Genomic DNA, 25,942 nt, shown 5'->3' on the forward strand with positions numbered 1-25,942 from the left:
GTTTCGTGCCAGAGCAGGGCTGGGGGATCCCTGAACCGGTGTAGACTGGCTTATACAGAGATAGGCACCATCTGTGCCCATTAAAGCATTTCCAGAGGCTGGGGGAGGCTACTCCTCCCAAGCCCTTCACACCTATTTCGAAAGGGACAGGGTGTAACACCCTCTCTCAGAGGAAATTCTTTGTTCTGCCTTCCTGGGCCTGGGCTGCCTGGACCCCAGGAGGGCAGAAACCTGTCTGAGGGGTTGGCAGCAGCAGCAGCTGCAGTGGAGACCCCGGAAAGGCAGTTTGGCAGTACCCGGGTTCTGTGCTAGAGACCCGGGGGATCATGGAATTGTCTCCCCAATACCAGAATGGTACTGGGGGGACAATTCCATGATCTTAGACATGTTACATGGCCATGTTCGGAGTTACCATTGTGACGCTATACATAGGTAGTGACCTATGTATAGTGCACCTGTGTAATGGTGTCCCCGCACTCACAAAGTCTGGGGAATTTGCCCTGAACGATGTGGGGGCACCTTGGCTAGTGCCAGGGTGCCCACACACTAAGTAACTTTGCACCCAACCTTCACCAGGTGAAGGTTAGACTTATAGGTGACTTATAAGTTACTTATGTGCAGTGGTAAATGGCTGTGAAATAACGTGGATGTTATTTCACGAAGGCTGCAGTGGCAGGCCTGTGTAAGAATTGTCAGAGCTCCCTGTGGGTGGCAAAAGAAATGCTGCAGCCCAAAGGGATCTCCTGGAACCCCAATACCCTGGGTACCTCAGTACCATATACAAGGGAATTATATGGGTGTATCAGTATGCCAATGTGAATTGGCAAATCCAGTCACTAGCCTGATAGTGACAAATTTGGAAAGCAGAGAGAGCATAACCACTGAGGTTCTGGTTAGCAGAGCCTCAGTGAGACAGTTAGGCACCACACAGGGAACACATACAGGTCACAACCTTATGAGCACTGGGGTCCTGGCTAGCAGGATTCCAGTGACACATAACAAACACACTTACAACATAGTGTTTTCACTATGAGCACTGGGCCCTGGCTAGCAGGATCCCAGTGAGACAGTTAAAAAACACCCTGACATACATACACAAACAGGCCAAAAGTGGGGGTAACAAGGTTAGCAAGAGGCTACTTTCCTACAGACCAAAAAAAAGATTTCCTTTTAGCCATTGTTTTTCATTTTTTTATTGGCCTGGGCTACAGCATGTCCATCAACAGTACTGTTTCACAAAACAAAAATGACAAAACAAAACATGCATTGACAAAGACAAAAGGCTGGCAGTAGACACCAGGCCTATTGGCACAGCTAATGCTTGTTTTTCAAAGCCAGGTGTGCATTTACTTTCAAGGAAGATTGTTGATGAAACATCTGCCAACTTTTTACTAGTTAACCACCCTTTTCTCTTACTGTGGCATTTGTAGGCAGGGAGAAACAAGCTACCTTTGTGTTCTGTGAATCACTGCCACTGCATGTAGCAGGATTGCAGCAACACAACTCTATTCTCATGCTGCCATGCACTGGACAATGCACTGGGCTTCACATTCAAAGACGCACTTTGGGGTGTTTTTATACAATGTGTGCTCTGAATTTGCGTAATTTTTTTACGCAAATTAAGAGCAAACTTAACTCCATATTTATATTTTGACGCTAGACCTGTCTAGAGTCAAAATATAGGGGTTCACATAATTGTTCAGATGCGTGAAACTACTGTGCGTTAATGTGATGCAAAGTAGGCGTTCCCGTCCAAAAAATGACTCTAGGCCCCTAGAGTCATATATAAACCCCCCTTGGAAAAATGACGCATAGGTGGGAGGCGGACCCAAAAAATGACACTAACCCCATTGCGTCAAATTTTAACACCTGGGTCTGACCAGGCATTACAATGAGGCACACACACCACGATATAAGGAAAACTCACAGAAGGAACATTTGCCACCTCTAGGACAACATGGAAGTCGTACTGCTCCAGCTAGGCACATGCCGCAGACGCCCGCAAGGGCAGCTGCTCCCCCACTTCCACAACATTAACCCAAAATACTACAACAGCACCCACAAAGGCAACGCAGGAGGCAGGAGAGGATATTTCAGCAGGGAACAACCCTCTTTGTCCTCAGGGAGCAAGACATCATCAGGACTTACTGTCTCAACCGGGAGTCCATTCAACAACGGCTGAACCAGATTGCACCAGGCATTACAGCAAGACTGCAAACTCCCTACAACATACCACCCATCACAAAGCTCCTAACTGTTTAGCATATGCTGGCTTCTGGATCCTTTCAGACAAAAGGGGCACTAGTGGCTGGTTTTTCCCAGCCATCAATATCTGTTTACCTGCCTAAGGTCCTAGATGCCATCATCCGCCTCACACCCCACCACATATGCTTCCCCAAACACCCAGCAGCTACAGCAGGAGACAAAGCAAGGATTCTATCTGACTGCTGGGTTTCCGCATGTGCTGGGTGAAATTGACTGCACCCATGTGCGACTGCTGCTACCAGCAGATATGGAACACCTATGCAGAAACCGCCAGCACACACAATGTGCAGGCCATTGTGGACCACTGTGGGCTCTTCACCAACATCTCAGCCAAGTACCTCGGCAGCGTCCATGATGCTTATATATTCTGGCACTCCATCAGCGAGCGGTTCCAGGATGGACAATATGGCAATGGCCTACTTGTTGGTAAGTCAACCAACCAATCTAAACTCATACAACACACCAATCCTGAAGTACAAACAACATATACACCACAACAAATACGCATGGGCATGGGACCACAACTCATATGCAACATGTCGCAGTACACCACAATGATTGGACATCACAAGTGTAGACACCCACATGTACCTGACACAGCCACAAACTAATAGCCACACCACATGAAGGACAGGAAGAGCTATGTTTATTTTGCATACAGAATAAGACCACAAACCACAGGTTTACTACTATGTATACTTCACACACATGAGACCAACCCACCAATAGCTCCGCCATGTCAATGCCTACGACATGAGCATGTAAAAACAGTCACACCTAGGTACATCCCACCTTATTCTTGGTGTGTAAGACTCAGGCACAATCCACATCAAATGAAACCCAAGTGGTGCCAACCACAAATACATCCCATCTACACATGCCTGACATACCTGTAGGCTGCGCATACATCTGTCAAATGCATCATATTGCACACATCGGAAGATTAATGTACCTGCCATTATAGACAATGGGGCAGAATCATGGGAAATGGTGCCAGAACTACTCAAATGACAGCTCACATGCCCCATTTAGCACCCCATAACACCACCATGCCTGTACTGTAGACTAACAATAGTATACCATGGCACAGATTCACTGCTAAATTGGAATGTACATGGATGCCATAGTAGACGCCTGTAGGAGTATGGAGGACATGACTGGCCATACATGTACAGTACAAAGTGACCTTTCAAAAATATAGCAGGCCCCCCTCCTAAAGTCTGCACTGTGCATGTGTTAAGTCAGGTTGAAAATCCAATTACTAAGAAGATAGGACATACACCGGTACCAAATGTGATAACCATTCTAATATATGATACACACCCTTGGACACCTGGACACTCAACATGTGTTTGTTGTCCGGCAGAAGACAGTTGTTAAACTTCTACCAAAGTTAGACTGCCATTGTGGTCTATACCCTGCTGGCCCAATTAGGAGTTTTCACTGCTGGGCCTGTCGCTGGAAACATAACTTTCCGCACGCCGGCTGAGCTGGGAAGAGGGCCTAAACATTGCAGCCTGTTTGTAAGTGATCCGGCTGCAATGTGGTATTGTGGTGGGTACAGCAGCACCGGTAGCGGTAATTACGGCATGCAATTTGTGCATTGGCAAGTGCTACAAGTCTGTCCATGTGGGACCCGGTACTGCCAAGTGCATGGCCAGTGCAAGGGCCTCCAGGGGGGCACCTGACACACCAATTCAGCCAGACCTTGCATGGCGGTGGAATCTCCATGCAAAGGCTGGCAGATTTGGGAGTACAACTCCAGAGGGCTGCACTGCTTGCAGTGTTGCCCTGGCAGATTGAGACCGCTGGGACTGCCAGCCAGCTGCCTGGTGGCAACCTGACAATGTTGGCGGTCCAAACGTGGTAGCTCCTCCAAGGTCATAATGTGGGGGTCATACTGCCACGACCGCAGCGGTCCAACTGCCACTGTGAGTTTGGCATATTTGAGAACAATACAACCACCATCTGCCACAAAGGCCCACCAAGTGTTGCACTGCATGCGTAATGCCACATGCCTACATCGATGGAATAGGCTGATTTCGTAGGGCAACTATGCTTACCACACTTCTGACATCATTGTGCTGCAAGGAGGTGGTAGCCTTCATCTAATATGAGGACCCTGCTAATAAATTGGATGACACAAAACATGTGACATACATGATGAGCTCACATATTGGAATCCAGATGGTCACATATAGGTTCTTGAGTCAGTACCCAAGAATGACATGTACATTAACACAGTCAAATTGAACCACATTACATGACCTGAAACATACACAACAGCACAAACACCTCTGAGTCACCACTCAAACTGCAGACAACTACTGCCATGGAATATTCATAGTCCCTCTCAACTCTTCATTTAATTTTTCCTTCTTATCTTTGCAGATGACCAAGCTTATGGCATACAGCCATGGGTCATGACCCCATTTGCAAATCCAGATACCAATGAACAGTGTGTCTACAATGAAGAACACGGGCAATCACGCAATGTGGTAGAGAGGAGCTTTGGCCTTCTCAAATCCCTGTTTAGATGCCTGGACATGACAGGAGGAAGCCTCCATTATGCTCCTCCGATGGTATGCAAGATCATACTGGTATGTGCTATCCTGCACAACATGTGTGTCAGAAATAATATCCCTTGGGATGGACAAGTAGATGTCCACAATGAGGAGGAGGAGGATGATGGGGATGAGGACCTTAAGGTGAACCAACCAAACACAGTGGCAGGAGTCCGCAGAAAACAGACTATTGTTGACAACTTTTATACATAGTCAACCAAAAATGTACTTTGTAAATACCTCAAATAAATGTTCAACGACTTTATTCTTGGTCTATTCATTGTCTAATACATATACCTTTGGAATGTGAATCTAACCGCATGGAGTGTGTCAGAAACGCAGAAACAACAAGTATGGTACACACATCTTTGGTGATGTAGGGGGTTCTACAGACTCCATCTCACGTATCAGTGACCCCCAAATCCCTTGCATGTGACTTCTCGCCAAGATCCATGCGCCACTACATATATTGTTACATCATGTGGGCCATGTACTATTTCATGTACCATTGACCAACACAACACCATCCCTAACAGGTAGCACACAAGAGGGCCACACATAAGGTAGCGGCTGTCAGGAAATGGAGGTAAAGTAATGTCAGAACTGAACACTGTCATAACACTATGTGAGAGTAGATTTGCCTGCACCGTACACGTGTGTCAAGGGGGGGACATTATAGGTTATGTTGCTTATTCAGTAATTGCCCATGGTAATTAGTCAATGCTAGAAGATGAGCCTGCAGAATGTATCCATGGGAATTTATACGGGCACTACAATAGGCCACTTCCCTGACACATGGATGACTGTAAATCATGTATGGCACATACACATTGGCTGGGGAATGGTCAATGGCTTGGCAGTGACATGAAGCACCTAGAGGTGTTGAATCAATACACAAACACATTACAGATTGTATGGTCTATGATTTGCAATAGGAGAATGCATCTGCCAAATGATAGTCTGGCTGGAATGTAGGCAGAGTGTGTGACACATACATATGATGCACACCCGTCACACAAATAGGCTTGATTCACACTTGCCCACTGCTAATAACGAGAAATAAATGTAGATTAATGTATGGTTGTCCATCCTAGGTAGCAAGGTGTATACCAAAATCCACAATGATTGACCTGTGTCTGAATGTCTACACAGTATCCCCCGTATGACAACATTACACAGCACATATCAATACAAACCACTCATTGTCACGTACATGACATATCTATTGCATAGAACCTAATTTAACTAACTTGCTCATCCATGTAATGTCCTCATATATCACAATCATGTGAGGCATGTGTGAACATGTGCAGCACTCTCCTATACAGTCAGGGACCCACTGAGTCGGAGTCGACACAACCATATCGTCAGCATCTGGCAAAGGATGAATACAGCACTAAGGAGATTATACACCACAACATCAGCCAGTCATGGTAAGAGTCAGGTAGTTGTGGCATGCTGGGAGAATTGCATTACCATGTTCAACGTGGATATGGATGGACAGCTCTGAGATGCCCACAGATTTGTGCTGATACAACATGCCATGTCACGTGGAGACTATTCAAGTGATGTGGCATGTGCAATGTGGCACTCATTCCATCTCACAAATATCGCCAATGGGACAATGACTACTGAGTTGACAGTTGGAGAAGCAAATATTTCCACATTACATAAGTCACATGTAGTATCCTGTCCCAACATCACCTGACAATGATGCTATAGAAGATGTGTACAAGGTGCTAGCAGACAAAAGACTGGGAGCAATGGAGGACACACATATACCTCACCAGGCATTGCATACAAAAGGGATAATGACCAGACAAACACCAACATGGACACTTTAAGACACCAATGTCTACATGTCAAACTCTAACTGATGCACAGAAAGGGTGGACATGTTAGTACATGACCCAGACATTTTTGCTACCACCATACCATGGTAAATGCCTTTCATATGGTACCAGTACAGGAGACAGTCACAATCCAATTCAATCTTAACCATTTTATTTGTCCAACCTTTACGTTACACCAGTCATGTAACCCCTAAGCAGGCTAAACATGGACACAACTTTGGATTCCTAAACATCCATACATGCCCTACATGTGTAAGCACATGACCTCTGTACCTGAGAGGAGAAGGCTGACATCTTGTACTGCATTGGAATTAATTACAACCAGGCCTGTATGTCCACATTTCAGCATGGGAGTGTGCACAGGCTGGAAATTAGCTATCATAAATGGCGAGGATACCAGTCCAATAAACCCACCCACCACTGCTCTGACAACGTCAACGTATGATAATGTCAGATGTTTGATGCACGTGCACAGGGGGCAGAGTGAAGTGGACTACTATCAACCTGCAACTCCACATGCAATCATGAGTTTGTGTTGCCACACAAACTCACATATTGATGTAGATGGGTAGGCCTGCCATCTATGCTATACTGCAATACCATGGTACGGCATTCTATGTGACAGTCATGACTGACATGATGTTGACAGATCAGAAAACACATATGGAAGCAGGCACACATATCCCAAAGATCTCTGCACACATGTACCACCATGGTAATGTGAATGGATTCAGTACAAAAGCTAACCTAGCAGCAACATAATGGCATAGGTGTCACAAAACCTGTGAAAGTATGACTGTACCCATCAATTGTGTACTGACGTACACTCCATATGTGCCAGTGATGTGACTACACAAGCAATAGTTAAAAGGACAAATTCTGTCTATGCAGGAAGATGCCAATGTGAGCTTGCAAATCCCCTTGACACAGCAATGTTGTGAAGTGTGGCACAAACGACACAACACATGTCCATACAGGCACATGGCATATAGGCCCTCATTACAACCCTGGGGGGTCGGAGATAAACAGGCTGGCGGACATAAAAATGGGATCACGACCACAGCGAAAAATTGCCATCATAGACAGCCGCTTTAACACTCCGACTGCCAGGGCGTTAGCAACAAACACCGCAGCGGTCACTGCCAACAGACAGGTGGAAGATAATGTACTGCCCACTGTATTATGAAAGGCCAATCCACCAGCTTTACCGGGTGGTATCAACGACATCAAAAGCACGGTGGAAACAGTACACTGAAGGGGAACCACTCACCTTTCGACACTCAACGAAGAACCAGGACGCCATGGAGCCCAAACTGCAGGTCCTCCCCATGCTGGTATATCTACCAATACACAAGGAATTTGAAAGAAGGTGGCGGCGACGATGACGGTGAGTACAGCACCTAGCACACAGAGGAGGGGGGAGGAAAAAGAGAGTGACACACACATGCAACACCCCCACCCCCCACCCTCATCCACAACACCATACACACTAACACATTCAACAACATTACAGATACAGCCCGTAACCCCCTGGAAGAACGCTTTGACAAAAGGAATTGACTCAAATCTGTGATATTTAGAAAATGCATATAAAGTGAACGATTGCAAACAACAGTTTATACAAATATGTACAATATGATAGAGGGATGTACACTGTCCATTGCAAATGTCCGTGGACCAGTGGCCCAAACTTCATGGGCGAAGCCCACACTTGACTCCTACCTCAAAACTGAGAGAACACTGCAGGGGCATCAGGACGAAAAAACACAGGCACGTCAGGGGGAAGGGGAGGGGGGGCACCTCAGCCAGAAGATGGTACTACGCCACTGCTCATCGAGGGGGAAACATGCCCACAGCGATGTCCTGGGTAATGCAAAGCCACAGTCTCTCAAGTGGGTGGTTTGCCCACTGCTTGGTCCTGGGGAGTGCAAAGCCACAGTCTCTCAAGTGGGTGGTTTGCCCACTGCTTTGCCCTGGGGAGTGCAAAGCCACAGTCTCCCAAGTCTCTCAAGTGGGTGCTTTGCCCACCGCTTGGTGCTGGGGAGTGAAAAGCCACAGTCTCTCTAGTACATGCCTTTTTCCACTGGTTCTGGAGGAGGCTTTGTGCCCAGTGTGCTTCATCCTGGCAAGGAGGGGCTGAGTGGATGCATATCTCCTCTGGTGTTGGTGGGGGCTTTGTGCCCAGTGTGCTTCATCCTGCCAAGGATACGGTGAGTGGATGCATATCTCCACTGGTTCTGGAGGGGGCTTTGTGCCCAGTGTGCTTCATCCTGCCAAGGAGGGGCTGAATGGATGCATATCTCCACTGGTTCTGGAGGGGGCTTTGTGACCAGTGTGCTTCATCCTGCCAAGGAGGGGCTGAGTGGATGCATATCTCCACTGGTTCTGGAGGGGGATTTGTGCCCAGTGTGCTTCATCCTGCCAAGGATTGGGTGAGTGGATGCATTTCTCCACTGGTTTTGGAGAGGGGATTGCGCCCAGTGATGCTGCACCTGGGGTGTGGCAATTCCCACTCCCTCACCTGGGTGTCTGAGGCATGAGATGTGCAGGGAACAGGTAGCATGATACTCCATGGAGGCAGAGCCACACTCCATCCTGCGGCGACTTAGGCTGCAAACTGCTGGTAGTGCTAGTGCTGGTGGTGTTGCCTCAAGTGGTGTGTGCAGGGTCCAGGACATCTCCTACAGCCTCAGACAGCTGCCCACTGGGGATGCTGCTGATGTCTGATGTAGTGGTACCGGCTGGGCATGTGGCAGTGCATATGGCGGTGCAGGTGGCGGTGCCTGCGGCGGTGTCTGTGGCGGAGATGCTGCCGGTGCTGCCCGTGGTGCAGGTGCTTGTAGTAGTGGAGGGAGACACCAGGCCATCTCCAGCAGCCTCGGACGGCTGCCCACTGGGGATGATGCTGGTGACTGTCATTGTGGCACCGGCGGTGCAGGGGGCGGTACAGATGGCGGGGCAGGTGGCTGTGCATGTGGCGGTCGTTGTGGCAGTGATCACCGTGGTACAGGTTGCTGGCCTGTCAGGACAAAAGGTGGTCACCACTCCCTCACCTGGACCTTCCGAGCCCTGAAGTGACTTACCCTTGCTTTTGTGTCCCTTCCCACCTTGGGATATGCTGCTGGGACCTTGACACTGTCCTCTTTTGTTTTGGATGAGGCCTTGCTGGGTGGGTGGTGCGTCTTTTCCGTGCTGCATGCCGGCCCCTTCTTAACCTTGGCAGATGGCGGAATCGGGTGGTCCTTAGCATCGGTAGGTGGCACACTGCCAGCCCTGACGGGTGCCCCCTTTGATCCTCTCGGACTTGCAGGGACTACAGCGGACGCCAACTTGGTGGCTGAGGTGCTGGCCTGGGATCTAGACATCCTGACCCTAGGGGAAGGACAGGGGGAGGCGTAGGGAAGAGGTCAACGTTAGCCAGGAAAAGTTTTTGGGACACCCTGGGATGGGAAGAAGGAGGGGGTGTGGGAGTGGAGGAAGAGATAGTGATTGTAGGAGGTGTACGTCTGCTGAGTTTGGGTGAAGGTGCAGGGGCTGGAGGCTGTTGTGAGGTGGATGGCTGTTTAGTGGGTGTGTGCCTGTATTTATGTACTTTGGGAGGAGGGCTCAGAGACACACAGGGGACGTGTGCATGGTTGTGGGGTTGTTGATTGCTCGTGAGGGGTGTGTTGTGATGGGCGTGCTGGTGATGGAGGCAGTGGCTGATGATGTAGTGCATGCAGGCATGAGTGGAGACACTATTGGGAGGGAGGTGGATGAAGAGGAGGAGGGGGCACAGCGGAGGAAGTGGATGTTGGTATGTGTGCATGGTGCTTGTGTGAGTGCCTGTGTGATGATGTGTGGTGCTTAGGTTTCCCTGAGCCACTGTTGTGTGTTGATGTATGTGCATGCTGGTCTGAAGATGTGCTTGGGATAGGGTGAGGTAGAGAGGATTGGGTAAGATGGAGGGGGGAGGCTGGACACATGGATAATGGCTGCAATCAGTGCTGAGGCCAGAGCCTGAAATGCTCTCTGTTGGGCCGCCACACCAGAATGAATGCCCTCCAGGTATGCATTTGTTTGTTGCAAATGCCTCTCGATACCCTGGATGGCATTCAGAATGGTTGTCTGCCCAACAGTGAGGGATCTAAAGAGGTCAATAGCCTCCTCACTGAGGGCAGCAGGGCTGAATGGGGCAGGGCCTGAGGTGCCTGGGGCGAAGGAGATGCCCACCATCCTGGGTGAGAGGGCACAGGAAACACGCTGAGGGGCTGCTGAGAAGGCGGTGCTGGTAGGGGAGGTGGCAGCTGTGCCTGTTATTGGGGTGGGCACAGAGGTGTCTGCCACCGCCAGTGAGCTTCCATTGGAGGAGGAGCCGCTGTCGCTGGTGTCCCCTCCTGTGCCAGTCGTGGAGCTCCCCTCGCCCTCCGTCCCACTGGTGCCTTCACCCTCGTGGATTTGCCCTCATGGGCCTTGTGGGATGCAACTCCCTCTGTCGCCGGTGCCTCTGCTCCTCTGCCAGATGATGCTAATGCACACAAGGACAGGGTGACAAAGCAAGAAGGAGGGGATAGAGGATACACATGGTCAATACCAGCAACACCACTACCGTTGGCGTACACAACACACACTGAGCTGCCCTATGCACCAGGCCATGCCCAACTACTCACTAAGGTAGTCACCAGCCCATAGGGTACGATGCCTAACGCCAGCATCTGCACACATGACACCCACAGGACCCTGCCTAGTAGAAACTGGACACTTGTACCATTGGCGTAGGGGTGCTTCAGAGCCTGCAAACAAGGGACCTACCCTGCCATGATCGCCCTGGCCTAGGGGCACCCACATCCTCCACCCAGCTAGTTCCTAAAGTGCGCAAAGTCAGCTTTCTGAAACTGTACTGACCCCCTTGTGGCTGCTGTGATGCCCTCAAGCGCCCATTCATCTCTGGATAGGCCACCGCCAGAATGCAGATCATCAGGGGGGTCATGGTGCGATGGGCACCCCTTCCACATTGGGAGGCCAACCCCAGCTGGGCCTCCGCCGTCTTCTTGGTCCAGCAGCGCAGGTCCTCCTATCTCTTGTGGCAGTGGGTGCTCTGCCTGTGATAGACCCCCAGGGTCAACACCTCCTTGGCGATGGCACGCCAAATACCCTTTTTCTGGTGGGCGCTGATCTAGAGGGAAACGACATCGGAAAATGTAATTACTCACCCGCCTGGACCGTCATACTCATTGCCCACCAGTTCCCACCCATGCCCTGACGCACATACAGTGACCACCTCTCATGCAGCATTCAGGCCAGGACGCCTTAGCACCCCACAACATGTGGCTTACATCCACACCACTCTAAACAGGCATTGCCCACACATCATGCTCACAGTGTACTCACCAGTTTGTCTGGAGGACCGTAGAGTAACGTGTACTGGGGGAGGACCTCATCGAAAAGCCATGTCTTGAGGAGTCTCCTGAAGGTGAGGAGGTCCTGGGTCTGGCGCAGGGAAGTCGGGAGAGAATTCCAGGTCTTGGCGGCGAGGTAGGAGAAGGATCTGCCCCCGGAGGTCTTGCGTTGAATTCGGGGGACGATGGCGAGGGAGAGGTTGGCAGAGCGGAGTTGGCGGGAGGGGACGTAGAAGTTGAGTCTGTTGTTCAGGTAGGCGGGACCGGTGTCGTGTAGTGCTTTGTGCGCGTGGGTGAGAAGTTTAAAGGTGATCCTCTTGTCCACAGGGAGCCAGTGGAGGTCCTTCAGGTGGTGGGAGATGTGGCATCGGCGGGGGATGTCGAGGATCAGGCGGACGGATGCGTTCTGGATGCGTTGGAGTCGTTGGATGTCTTTTGCTGGGATGCCTGTGTAGAGTGCGTTGCCGTAGTCAAGTCTGCTACTGACGAGGGCCTGGGTCACTGTTTTTCTGGTTTCCGTCGGGATCCACTTGTAGATTCTACGGAGCATGCGGAGGGTGTTGAAGCAGGAGGAGGAGACTGCGTTGACCTGTTTGGACATGGTGAGGGTGGAGTCGAGGATGAAGCCGAGGTTGCGTGCGTGGTTGGCTGGAGTAGGTGGGGGTCCCAGTGCGGTGGGCCACCAGGAGTCATCCCAGGCCGAGGGGGAGCGTCCGAGGATGAGGACTTCCGTCTTATCTGAGTTTAGCTTCAGACGGCTGTTTCTCATCCATTCGGCGATGGATTTTAGTCCCTCGTGGAGGTTGGCTTTGGTGGTGTGTGGATCTTTAGTAAGGGAGAGGATGAGCTGGGTGTCGTCGGCGTAGGAGAGGATGCTGAGGTTGTGCTGACGGGCCAGTTGTGCGAGGCGTGCCATGTAAACGTTGAATAGCGTTGGGCTTAGCGAGGATCCTTGGGGGACGCCGCAGATGAGGTTGGTGGCTTCGGAGCAGAAGGATGAGAGTCGGACTCTCTGGGTTCTGCCGGAGAGAAAAGAGGAGATCCAGTTCAGTGCTCTGTCTTGTATTCCGGCTTCGTGGAGACGAGTTAGTAGGGTGCGGTGGCAGACCGTATCGAAGGCGGCAGATAGGTCAAGGAGGATGAGGGCTGAAGTTTTGCCGTTGTCCATTTGCTGTCTGATGTCGTCTGTGGCGGCGAGGAGTGCAGTCTCGGTGCTGTGATTGCGTCTGAATCCGGATTTGGAGGGGTCTAGGATGGATTTGTCTTCGAGGTAGTGGGTGAGCTGGGCGTTGACGATCTTCTCGATGACCTTCGCTGGGAAGGGGAGGAGGGAGATCGGGCGGAAGTTTTTGAGGTCTTTGAGGTCAGCCTTTGGTTTCTTGAGGAGGGCTTGGATGTCGGCATGCTTCCAGCTGTCCGGGATGGTGGCGGTGTCGAAGGAAAGGTTGATGATTTTACGAAGTTGGGGGGCGATGGTGGAGTCGGCTTTGTTGTAGACGTGGTGTGGGTAGGGGTCTGATGGGGATCCTGAGTGGATGGAGTTCATGGTCTTTCGGGTTTCGGCGTCATCTACGTGGGTCCTGGTGGTGAGGCGGTCGGTGTAGGAGGAGTTTTCGGGGGTGGGGTCTGGCGGAGGTGTGGAGTTGAGGCTGTCGTGGATGGCGGCGATTTTCTGGTAGAAAAAAATAGAGAGTGCGTCGCAGAGTTTCTGGGATGGTGGGATGTCGTTGGCGTTGGCGCTGGGGTTGGAGAGCTCCTTCACGATGCAGAAGAGTTCCTTGCTGTCGTGCGCGTTGTTGTTAAGGCGTTCTGTGAAGTGGGAGCGTTTGGCGAGTCTGATAAGTTGGTGGTGCTTGCGGGTGGCTTCCTTGTGTGCTGCTAGGCTGTCGGGTGTGCGTTGGAGCAGGCATTTTTTCTTGAGTTTCTGGCAGGAGTGTTTGGAGGTGATGAGTTTGTCTGTGAACCAGGCTGCTTTTTTCTTTTCTTGGTTGACGGTGGGCCTCTTGAGTGGTGCAAGGGTGTTGGCGCAGTTGAGGAGCCACTGTTGGAGGTTGATGGCGGCGGAATCCGGGTTGGTGGGGTCGGTCGGCGGGTTCTTGGCGAGGGTGCTGGTTAGTTGGTCTGCGGTGACTTTTCCCCAGCGGCGGTGTGGTGGTAGTGGGGTGCGGTGATGTTCGGTGTTTTTCTTGAATGTGAAATGGACGCAGTGGTGGTCGGTCCAGTGGAGTTCGGTGGTGTGGTTGAAAGAGATGTGGTTGCTTGCAGTGAAGAGTGGGTCTAGGCTGTGACCGGCGATGTGGGTGGGTGTGTTGACCAGTTGTCTGAGTCCGAGGTTGGAGAGGTTGGTGGTCAGTGATGCGGTGTTGGCGTTGTTGTTGTTCTCCAGGTGGAAATTGAGGTCTCCAAGGAGGATGTAGTCCGTTGAGGCGAGGGCGTGGGTGCTGGCGAGGTCGGAAATGGTGTCACTGAAGGGGGCTCTTGGTCCTGGTGGTCGGTATATGAGAGTTCCTCTGAGGGTAGTGTTGGGGTCTGTGTGGATCTGGAAGTGAAGGTGTTCAGCTGTCTTGAGGGTGTCGTCCGTATGGGTGTGGATCTTGAGGGTGGATTTGTGGACGATGGCTATTCCTCCACCGATTCCGTTGGTGCGATCTCTTCTGGTGATCTTGTAGCCGGCAGGGATGGCGATGGCGATGTCCGGGGCCGAGGAGTCGTTCCACCAGGTTTCGGTCAGGAAGGCTACGTCTGGGGCGGTGGTGTCGAGCAGGTCCCAGAGCTCAATTGCGTGCTTTCGTGCGGAGCGTGTGTTGAGGAGGATGCAGTGGAGGTGGTTGGTGTTGGTTGAAGTAGGCTTCCTTGTTCTGTTGCAGGTGAAATTGCAGGAGCGGCAGGAGAAGGGTCCTTTGGTGTGCTTCGGAGTGGCCTGGAAGCAGGCTGTGGGGGAGCCAGGGTTAAGGGTGAGGAGTTCGCTGGCTGAGTAGCGGAGTCTGGTGGTGCGGGGGCGTGCGGGCCAGGGGGGGTAGCGCTGGGCGCGGTCCAGGCGCGGATGGGCGCAGACGGGCTTGCCTCTGGCGTGCCTCCGGCGCGCAAGCGGCGCGGACACGCATCACCAGCCATTAAGAAGGGAGGGGGGAGGGAGGAGCAGCTGGGAGGCGGGAGGCGGAAGGGAGTGGCGAATGGGGGCGCGAGGGTGGCGGGGCTGCGGGGAGGCAGCGGCAGGGAGCGCACAAGGGGCGAAAAAGACCAGAAAACAAGGCACAATAACAACAGTAAGGCACAATTCAAAAACAGTCACAAAAATACGCTAAATGGCACAAAATACAATTGAAATACAACAATCAGAAGGGGCACAAGTGGGGTCTAGAGCGCAAGGAGGCAGGTGCTGAAAAAGTGGAAAAACACTTACTGGAATGGCGAAAAAGCGGCAGAAGCCACGGGCCTCGAACACGCTAGCAGCAGCGTGGGCGGGGGTCAGGGGCACAAGACAGCAGGGTGGTGCTGTGAACGTGGGGGACGAGCTCTGGACCAAAAACAGGTCAGAGGTCGCTCACTCGCGACGCGCAGCGCCAGCCATTAAGAAGGGAGGGAGGAGCAGCTGGGAGGCGGGAGGCAGGAGGGAGCAGCGAATGGGGGCGTGAGGGGGGCGGGGCCACGGGGAGGCAGCGGCAGGGAGCGCACAAGGGGCGAAAAAGACCAGAAAACAAGGCACAATAACAAGAGTAAGGCACAATTCAAAAACAGTCACAAAAATACGCTAAATGGCACAAAATACAATTGAAATACGGCAATCAGAAGGGGCACAAGTGGGGTCTAGAGCGCAAGGAGGCAGGCGCTGAAAAAGTGGAAAAACACTTACAGGAACGGCGAAAAAGCGGCAGAAGCCACGGGCCTCGAACACGCTAGCAGCAGCGTGGGCGGGGGTCACGGGCACGAGACAGCAGGGTGGTGCTGCGGACGTGGGGGGCGAGCTCTGGACCCCCCCCTCTCTGGAGGTCGCTCACTCGCGACGCACAGCGCCAGCCATTAAGAAGGGAGGGGGGAGGGAGGAGCAGCTGGGAGGTGGGAGGGAGCGGCGAATGGGGGCGCGAGGGGGGCGGGGCCGCGGTGAGGCAACGGCAGGGAGCGCACAAGGGGCGAAAAAGACCAGAAAACAAGGCACAATAACAAGAGTAAGGCACAATTCAAAAACAGTCACAAAAATACGCTAAATGGCACAAAATACAATTGAAATACGGCAATCAGAAGGGGCACAAGTGGGGTCTAGAGCGCAAGGAGGCAGGCTCTGAAAAAGTGGAAAAACACTTACAGGAATGGCGAAAAAGCGGCAGAAGCCACGGGCCTCGAACACGCTAGCAGCAGCGGGGGTCAGGGGCACGAGACAGCAGGGTGGTGCTGCGGATGTGGGGGGCGAGCTCTGGACCAAAAACAGGTCAGAGGTCGCTCACTCGCGACGCGCAGCGCCAGCCATTAAAAAGGGAGGGGGGAGGGAGGAGCAGCTGGGAGGCGGGAGGTGGGAGGGAGCGGCGAATGGGAGCGTGAGGGGGCGGGGCCGCGGGGAGGAAGCGGCAGGGAGCGCAGAAGGGGTGAAAAAGACCAGAAAACAAGGCACAATAACAAGAGTAACGCACAATTCAAAAACAGTCACAAAAATACGCTAAATGGCACAAAATACAATTGAAATACGGCAATCAGAAGGGGGACAAGTGGGGTCTAGAGCGCAAGGAGGCAGGCGCTGAAAAAGTGGAAAAACACTTACAGGAACGGTGAAAAAGCGGCAGAACCACGGGCCTCGAACACGCTAGCAGCAGCGTGGGCAGGGGTCAGGGGCACGAGACAGCAGGGTGGTGCTGCGGACGTGGGGGGCGAGCTCTGGACCAAAAACAGGTCAGAGGTTGCTCACTCGCGACGCACAGCGCCAGCCATTAAAAAGGGAGGGGGGAGGGAGGAGCAGCTGGGAGGCGGGAGGTGGGAGGGAGCGGCGAATGGGAGCGTGAGGGGGCGGGGCCGCGGGGAGGAAGCGGCAGGGAGCGCAGAAGGGGTGAAAAAGACCAGAAAACAAGGCACAATAACAAGAGTAACGCACAATTCAAAAACAGTCACAAAAATACGCTAAATGGCACAAAATACAATTGAAATACGGCAGTCAGAAGGGGCACAAGTGGGGTCTAGAGCGCAAGGAGGCAGGCGCTGAAAAAGTGGAAAAACACTTACAGGAACGGTGAAAAAGCGGGAGAAGCCACGGGCCTCGAACACGCTAGCAGCAGCGTGGGCGGGGGTCAGGGGCATGAGACAGCAGGGTGGTGCTGCGGACGTGGGGGGCGAGCTCTGGACCAAAAACAGGTCAGAGGTCGCTCCATCGCGACGAGCAGTGCCAGCCATTAAGAAGGGAGGGGGGAGGGAGGAGCAGCTGGGAGGAGGGAGGGAGCAGCGAATGGGGGCGCGAGGGGGGCGGGGCCGCGGGAAGGCAGTGGCAGGGAGCACACAAGGGGCGAAAAAGACCAGAAAACAAGGCACAATAACAAGAGTAAGGCACAATTCAAAAACTGTCACAAAAATACGCTAAATGGCACAAAATACAATTGAAATACGGCAATCAGAAGGGGCACAAGTGGGGACTAGAGCGCAAATAGGCAGGCGCTGAAAAAGTGGAAAAACACTTACAGGAACGGCGAAAAAGCGGCAGAAGCCACGGGCCTCGAACACGCTAGCAGCAGTGTGGGCGGGGGTCAGGGGCACGAGACAGCAGGGTGGTGCTGCGGACTTGGGGGGTGAGCTCTGGACCAAAACAGGTCAGAGGTCGCTCACTCGCGACGCGCAGCGCCAGCCATTAAGAAGGGAGGGGGGAGGAGCAGCTGGGAGGCGGGAGGGAGCGGCGAATGGGGGCGCGAGGGGGGCGGGGTCGTGGGAAGGCAGCGGCAGGGAGCGCAGAAGGGGCGAAAAAGGCCAGAAAACAAGGCACAATAACCAGAGTAAGGCACAATTCAAAAACAGTCACAAAAATACGCTAAATGGCACAAAATACAATTGAAATACGGCAATCAGAAGGGGCACAAGTGGGGTCTAGAGCGCAAGGAGGCAGGCGCTCAAAAAGTGGAAAAACACTTACAGGAACGGCGAAAAAGCGGCAGAAGCCACGGGCCTCGAACAAGCTAGTAGCAGCGTGGGCGGGGGTCAGGGGCACTGGACAGCAGGGTGGTGCTGCGGACGTGGGGGGCGAGCTCTGGACCAAAAACAGGTCAGAGGTCGCTCACTCGTGACGCGCAGCGCCAGCCATTAAGAAGGGAGGGGGGAGGGAGAAGCAGCTTGGAGGCGGGAGGCGGGAGGCGGGAGGCGGGAGGGAGCGGCGAATGGGGGCACGAGGGGGGCGGGGCCACGGGGAGGCAGCGGCAGGGAGCGCACAAGGGGCGAAAAAGACCAGAAAACAAGGCACAATAACAAGAGTAAGGCACAATTCAAAAACAGTCACAAAAATACGCTAAATGGCACAAAATACAATTGAAATACGGCAATCAGAAGGGGCACAAGTGGGGTCTATAGCGCCAGGAAGCAGGCACTGAAAAAGTGGAAAAACACTTACAGGAACGTCGAAAAAGCGGCAGAAGCCACGGGCCTCGAACACGCTAGCAGCAGCGTGGGCGGGGGTCACGGGCACGAGACAGCAGGGTGGTGCTGCGGACGTGGGGGGTGAGTTGTGGACCAAAAACAGGTCAGAGGTCGCTCACTCGCGAAGCGCAGCGCAAGCCATTTAGATGGGAGGGGGGAGGGAGGAGCAGCTGGGAGGAGGGAGGGAGCGGCGAATGGGGGCACGAGGGGGGCGGGCCGCGAGGAGGCAGCGGCAGGGAGCGCACAAGGGGCGAAAAAGACCAGAAAACAAGGCACAATAACAAGAGTAAGGCACAATTCAAAAACAGTCACAAAAATACGCTAAATGGCACAAATTACAATTGAAATACGGCAATCAGAAGGGGCACAAGCGGGGTCTAGAGCGCAAGGAGGCAGGCGCTGAAAAAGTGGAAAAACACTTACAGGAACGGCAAAAAAGCGGCAGAAGCCACGGGCCTCGAACACGCTAGCAGCAGCGTGGGCGGGGGTCAGGGGCACGGGACAGCAGGGTGGTGCTGCAGACGTGTCTGGAGTGCCCCAGACACTCTAGCCATTGTTGCTTCCAGACTCAAGTCACAGCAGCACTTGCAGTGTAGGTCCCCTCCTGTTGATGGTCAGTTAGCAAGTGAGTGAATAGGTAGAAAATGGCGGTGACGTCCGCGGCGGTGCGTACCATCACCGCCGGCGTACATCGTCATTGGCTCCTTTGACCCATAGTGCCCAATGATAACCAATGCCTACCACAACGCAGCACAATGCCAGCACAGTTACCTAATTTCTCCTTGTACCTCCTCACAGGTCAGGCAGCAGCCATTTCAGGTGGGCACATAGCATGGCACCTAACTGCATCACGGCACATATTGGCACATATACTGACTCTCAAATTCACACACTGCTTCTGTGACATTAATTCAAACACAGTTGTGCTATCTATGTGGTAAATGACCTTCTGCTCACCGTTCTCCTCCATAGGCTACAACCGCTGAGGCAGATGATGAGATGGCAGCACCCTCTGGTGTACAGACCCCTGGTGGACCTGTCTACAATGGAGGACAGACACATTATCATCACATACAGACTTGATCGTGCGACAATCCAAAAACTGTGTGCCCAATTGGAGCCAGACCTGATGTCAGCTATCCGCCAGCCCACAGGAATACGCCCTCTACTGCAGGTCCTGTCAGTGCTCCATTTCCTGGCAAGTGGCTCCTTTCAAAACAACAGTGGCCATGGCATCAGCGATGTCTCAGCCAATGTTCTCCAACATGTTGACCAGAGTGTTGTCTGCCCTGCTGAAACACATGTGCAGCTTCATCGTTTTCCCCCAGGTGGAGGATTTGGCCACAGTGAAAGCTGACTTCTATGCCCTGGGACATATCCCCAACATCATTGGTGCCACATGTGGCATTTGTACCCCCCACAGAAATGAACAGGTGTACAGGAATGGAAAAAGCTATCAATTGATGAATGTGCAAATGGTGTATTTGGCAGACCAGTACATCTCCCATGTGAATGCCAAATATCCTGGCTCAGTGCATGACGCCTATATCTTGAGGAATAGCTGCATCCCTTATGTGATGGGCCAACTCTAGAGGCACTGGGTGTGGCTAATAGGTGAGCCCAAGGTCCCCACATGTATAAGTAGGTGTCTGGGTATGGGGTTGTCCCTAAGGGGTAGTGTGTGTCTAACAGTTGTCCCTAGATATTTTCAGGTGACTCTGGTTACCCCAACCTCTCATGGCTACTGACCTCAGTGAGGAATCCCAGGGCAAGGGCACAGGAACGTTACAATGAGGCACATGGGAGAAACATGAGAGGACCTTCGGCCTCCTGAAGCCCAGGTTCAGGTGCCTCCATCTGACAGGTGGATTCCTGTACTACTCACCCAAAAAGGTTTGCCAGATCATTGTAGCATGCTGTATGTTGCACAACCTGGCCTTGAGACGCCAGGTGCCTTGTCTGCTGGAGGATGAGCCTGGTGATGATCTTGTTGCAGCGTTGGAGCCTGTGGACAGTGCGGAAGAGGAGGCAGATGAAGAAGATGTGGACAACAGATCAAACATTATACAGCAGTACTTCCAGTGACACACAGGTAGGAGACTGTAACTCCTCTTAACATTTCAGTATACTTTTGGACATTGTACATGGCAGCCTCTATGGTCTATGGCCACTGACTACTCCCTTTGGATTCCCTTTTTTCAGATCTGTGTACCCCATTCTGGCTCCTGCTATGTGTACTGCTGCCCACCAACTGTTATACATTGGTATAATGAACATAGACGTTGCAATGCTTTGAGAATATTGTAAAAATACATCTTTCCAATCATTACACTGACTCCAGTATAGTTTATATTCCAATGGTGTTTATTTTTTGTGCTAAATAGTATGGGGGTACGTGCAACGGGTTGGGGTGATGGAGGAGGAAGGTCCATGGTAGTGTCCAGTCTCTTGGTATCACAGGTGCATTGTCCAATGGGGCATAGGAAGGGGAGTAATAGCAGTTCGGGTTGGACAGGGCAACAGAGTGGGACAGAAGGGTGACAATAAGGAGAGTCCTATTTTGTGGCAGGGGTCTTGGCAATGTTCTCTGTCTTCTGCCTGGATCGCAGGGACCGTTTGCGGGGTGGTTCTCCTTTTGCAGGGGGTGGGGTGCTGGTGGTCCTGTGGCGGGCCTCCTGTACACTAGCGCCGGCGGAGGTGGAAGGCTGTTCCTCGGTTTGGCTAGTGTCAGGGGCCCTTTGTTGTGCCACTGCCTCCCTCATGGTCTTGCCCATGTCAGCCAGCACCCCTGCTATGGTGACCAGGATGGTGTAGATTTTTGTGAGGTCCTCCCTGATCCCCAGGTACTGTCCCTCCTGCAGCCGCTGGGTCTCCTGTAACTTGGCCAGTACCATGCCCATGGTCTCCTGGGAAGGGTGGTATGCTCCCATGATGTTGGAGAGTACCTCGTGGAGGGTAGGTTCCCTGGGCCTGTCCTCCCCCTGTCGCACAGCAGTCCTCCCAGCTTCCCTGTTGTCCTGTGCCTCTGCCTCCTGAACCATGTGCCCACTGCCACTGACCCCAGGTCCCTGATCGCCCTGTGTTAGTGGGGTTGCCTGGGGTCCCTGTAGTGGTGGACACACCGCTGATTGACGTATCCTGGGGACAGAGGTATGGGCCCGCTGGGTGGGTGCTATGTTGGTGTTTTCTGAGGGGGAGGGTCTGTGGTGGGTTTGGACTGTGGCAGGGGAACCAACTGTCCAGAGGTCCCTGATAGGTCAGGTTGGTCATTGTGATCAAGGCGTGCAGAGCTGCTGTCATCACTCTGGGCCTCTTCTGTGGGGGACTAGATGTTGGTGGCACCTCCTCTCCGGTGACGTTGGGTAGGGGTCCTGTTGGGATGCAAATGCTTTGTTATTGTATCTGTGTGTGCCATCTTGTGCAATGGGTGTGTTTTTCCTGTATAATTGTGCTTTCCCTGTCACTTTGGCCTTGTGTGATTGCTGATTGTGTGGGCTGGGTGGGTCTCTCTACTGGGCATGCTGTGGTGATGGGTGTCCATGCAGGGCTGTGATGGGTGTCCTTGCATTGTTGTTGCATGCAGGGCTTAGTATTGGGATGTGTAGGTTGTGATGGTGGGGTATATGTGAGGTGATGGAGTTATCGGAGTGAGAGTACGAGTGGGGGTATGTGAAGGCATGCAGGTAGGGTGGGGATATAATGGTAAAGATTTGCCTTACCAGAGTCCAGTCCTCCTGCTACTCCTCTGAGGCCCGTAGGATGCATGATCGCCAAGACTTGCTCCTCCCATGTTGTTAGTTGTGGGGGAGGAGGTGGGAGTCCACCGCCAGTCCTCTGTACAGCAATCTGGTGTCTTGAAACCACAGAACACACCTTCCCCCGTAGGTCGTTCCACCTCTTCCTGTTGTCATCCCTGGTTCTTGGATGCTGTCCCACGGCATTGACCCTGTCGACGATTCTCCGCCATAGCTCCATCTTTCTTGCAATGGACGTCTGCTGCACTCGTGATCCGAATAGCTGTGGCTCTACCCGGATGATTTCCTCCACCATGACCCTTAGCTCCTCCTCAGAAAACCTAGGGTGTCTTTGGGGTGCCATGGATGCGGTGTGAGTGATATGTGTGAGGTGATGTGTGGGGGGATGTGTTGGGGTGTATACTGTGATGTGCGTGGATGGTGTATGAGTGATGGGGTTCTGTGCCTCTGATTGAGTGTGTGCTCTTTGCTTGTCTCTCTGAGCTTGGTCACTTTTTTGTTGATGTAATGGGTTGTGGGTAGTGTGGGTGTGTGTTTTATAGTGGTGTGAGTGTGTGGTGTGTGTATGTGTGTCAGGTGTGTGTATTTTGAATTGTCCAATGTGGTGTAGTTTTGTAAGCGCGTGTGTATTTTGAGCGCAGCTGTGTGTACCACCAATGGTTTACCGTGGTTGAAAGACCGCCGCGTTGATTCGTGGGTCGTGATACTGTGGGCGTATTCCTGTTGGCGTGACGTTGTGAGTTTTGCTATCGTCAGTTTATCACTGACCTTTGGTGTGGCGGACTTGTGTGGGTGTCTGTATTGTGGTGGTATTCTCTGTGTGGGTCATAATACCCGTGGCGGATTACCGCTGTGGTCACGGTATCTTGGGGGCCGTCGGCAGGCGGTAAGCAGGATTTACTGCCAGGGTTGTAATGAGGGCCATAGTATTCTTCGCCAACACATGTGTTAATGACATCAGCAGCAACTAAGATGCATTGGAAAATACCTGGCACATGTGTAGCTGTCCTATAACTAGTTAATTACAAGTAGTAACCAACGAGTAGACACACATGCACACTCAACTTGACAGGAGATACGTTTTGTCAATGCAGTCCCAGTGCACTGCATACTCTGAGTACATAATGTAATGGTTGACACATGCGTGAGCATGTGTATGACACAGGGCCTAAATAAAAATATGTTTATAGGTATACAGACATGTATTGCCCACAGACATAACTATGTACTCCACCTGCTACTCACTAGTCATACACATATGTGAACACATAGCACACATGTGCCAACATAAATGTGGACACAGTGTAGGAAGCATGCACATATGCACAACGTATGAGTGAGTGCCTACAGCTGAGTCATGAAAACGTGTATTGGTTGCACATACCAATAACAGCGTAATGACAATCATGTATAGACTTGCACATGTAGCCAAAAAACATGTACTACATAGTAGAACAGGCCATGTAACATGTGAAATGGCTCAGGGTGCATTCAAGGGCTACAATGGAAAAAATGACGCTACTTTGATATGTGTAAAAAAAAATGACGCTAATGCAATAACACCAGACTGCAACATTGCAAAAATGGCGCTTGGGCCCTGAGCAGCAATTCAACTTTGCCACTGCACCATGAAGAAAAATTGACGTATGACTCTCATTCGCCCCCCAAAAATATGCATTACGCTAAAAAAGATATCATGCCTGCAGGCATCGTACAGTAAGTGTAGTTTCACTTTCACTTCACAGTCTGTTCCCCTGTGACTGTGTGGTTGTGTTTTGGAGGTGTTGGTGGATTTGTGGTGTGTTTGGAGGTCTTGTCGTGTCCCTTGTGCTATAACCTGTGTTTTTGGTGTATAAATTGTGTGTTTACTTGTTATTTGTATTATTGGTGTACTGTTTTTGTAATTGTATTGTGGGGTGTCTGTCTGGGATAGTTGAGTTGTTGGGGTAGTTTTTGGAGTTTGGTCAAGGTGTTGGGTTTAAGTTTCCTTTATAATATTTTTTTGTCATGACTGGGAAGGCTAGGATGGGGAGAATGTCTCTTTATGAACTTGGGGGGGTCATCTGGTTGGTGGCTCATTACCTGCCCCTCATGCTGCAACTAGGTGGCCGGGTGACCCCACCAAGGCAAGGGAGCTGCGGTGGGGCAAGGTTGTGTATCATCTGCCGAGGATATTCAAGACTGGATGCAATGAGCACCAGCTCAAGCTTCAGTGGGCAGATCTGGTGGCAAGGGAGCAGGATCTGCTGGATCATTTGGGAATCAAAATCAGTGGAACTGTTGGTAAGTCTCCCATTGCCATACAATCGGCTGCATTTAGCATTTGACTGATAGTTGCAGATAAGTCTGAGTACTGCTTGTAATGGTTGTGATCATGTTGTATGCAACCTGTATGAGGAGTATGTGCCCCAATTGTGGCCTGCAGATCAAATGTCCTATAATTTACACAATGCAGGACACATGTATGATGAATCCTAGATAACCATCACGAAGGGGCATACGTAAGTGTCCCTAGCGCAACATTGGTGCTGCCATAGTGCCATGTGATTCACAGTAAGGTGGTGCTAACAGGCCATTTACCCCGCGTAGTCTGTACAAAGTGGTGCAATGCATGCATTGCACCACTTATGCAAGGCTTGACACACATCAAAGGGTGTGCCAGCTACAATGTATGTAAGGGGGTCATTCTGGCCCAAAGGGGTCCTCGATATTAGCAAAAAGTAGTCAATGAGACTGCTGCACCCTATTTATGGCAGATTTCCTAACGCCTGCTCTTTGTTGCCGTGAAACATAAGCTCCCAGCATGATCAATGGGCTCCTGGGTGCTTAGCAGGACTCGGGAAAATAAATAATGATGCTAATCCTACAAAGTGCCAGACTACTATCAAACAATTTTGACCCTACTCCCCCTAACTACCACTATGGTGTGCAGTCTATTGGAGACTGCACACACATGGTGGTATTAGGAATGTGCTAGGACCCGCACTTCAACAGGCGCAGCCCTAGGTGCTGGTCCACTTCCATATCTATGGCCCCCGAGTGTAGTGATGCATGCACAGTACACCTTTCTAATTATGCAGCTAAGACCTTCACCTTTGCTATTAAACATGCATGAAAGGGTGTGTAAAAAGTATTTAGGGATGGCAAAATCCAGAACTCAGTGTCAAAACAAATGTTCCAAAGTATGAATTCCAAACACTCTGTAGAGTTACTGTGTGAGGTGTGAGATTTTTGCATAGAAATGTTTGAGAAGGGCCCCTATGTACTCAGCAGGAGTTTACGTGATCTGTAGCATCTCCTGCTGAGTACATCATTGGCCTTCACATGTAAACATGATGTTGGCCCACACTGCCAGCATGCTGTGACTTAATAATGACTAGGCACACACATGGATGTGAGTAAGGGGTGCACTAAGGCTCACAAGGACAGTATAGATGCAATGGGTGCTGCAATACTGTAGTTCTATCGGCCTCTTCGTGTCATTTTGCAAAGCCATGTTAGGGATCCTGACCATGCACTGGGTCCAG

This window comes from Pleurodeles waltl, chromosome 2_2, assembly GCF_031143425.1.
Source record: "Pleurodeles waltl isolate 20211129_DDA chromosome 2_2, aPleWal1.hap1.20221129, whole genome shotgun sequence".
Taxonomy (NCBI): Eukaryota; Metazoa; Chordata; class Amphibia; order Caudata; family Salamandridae; genus Pleurodeles; species Pleurodeles waltl.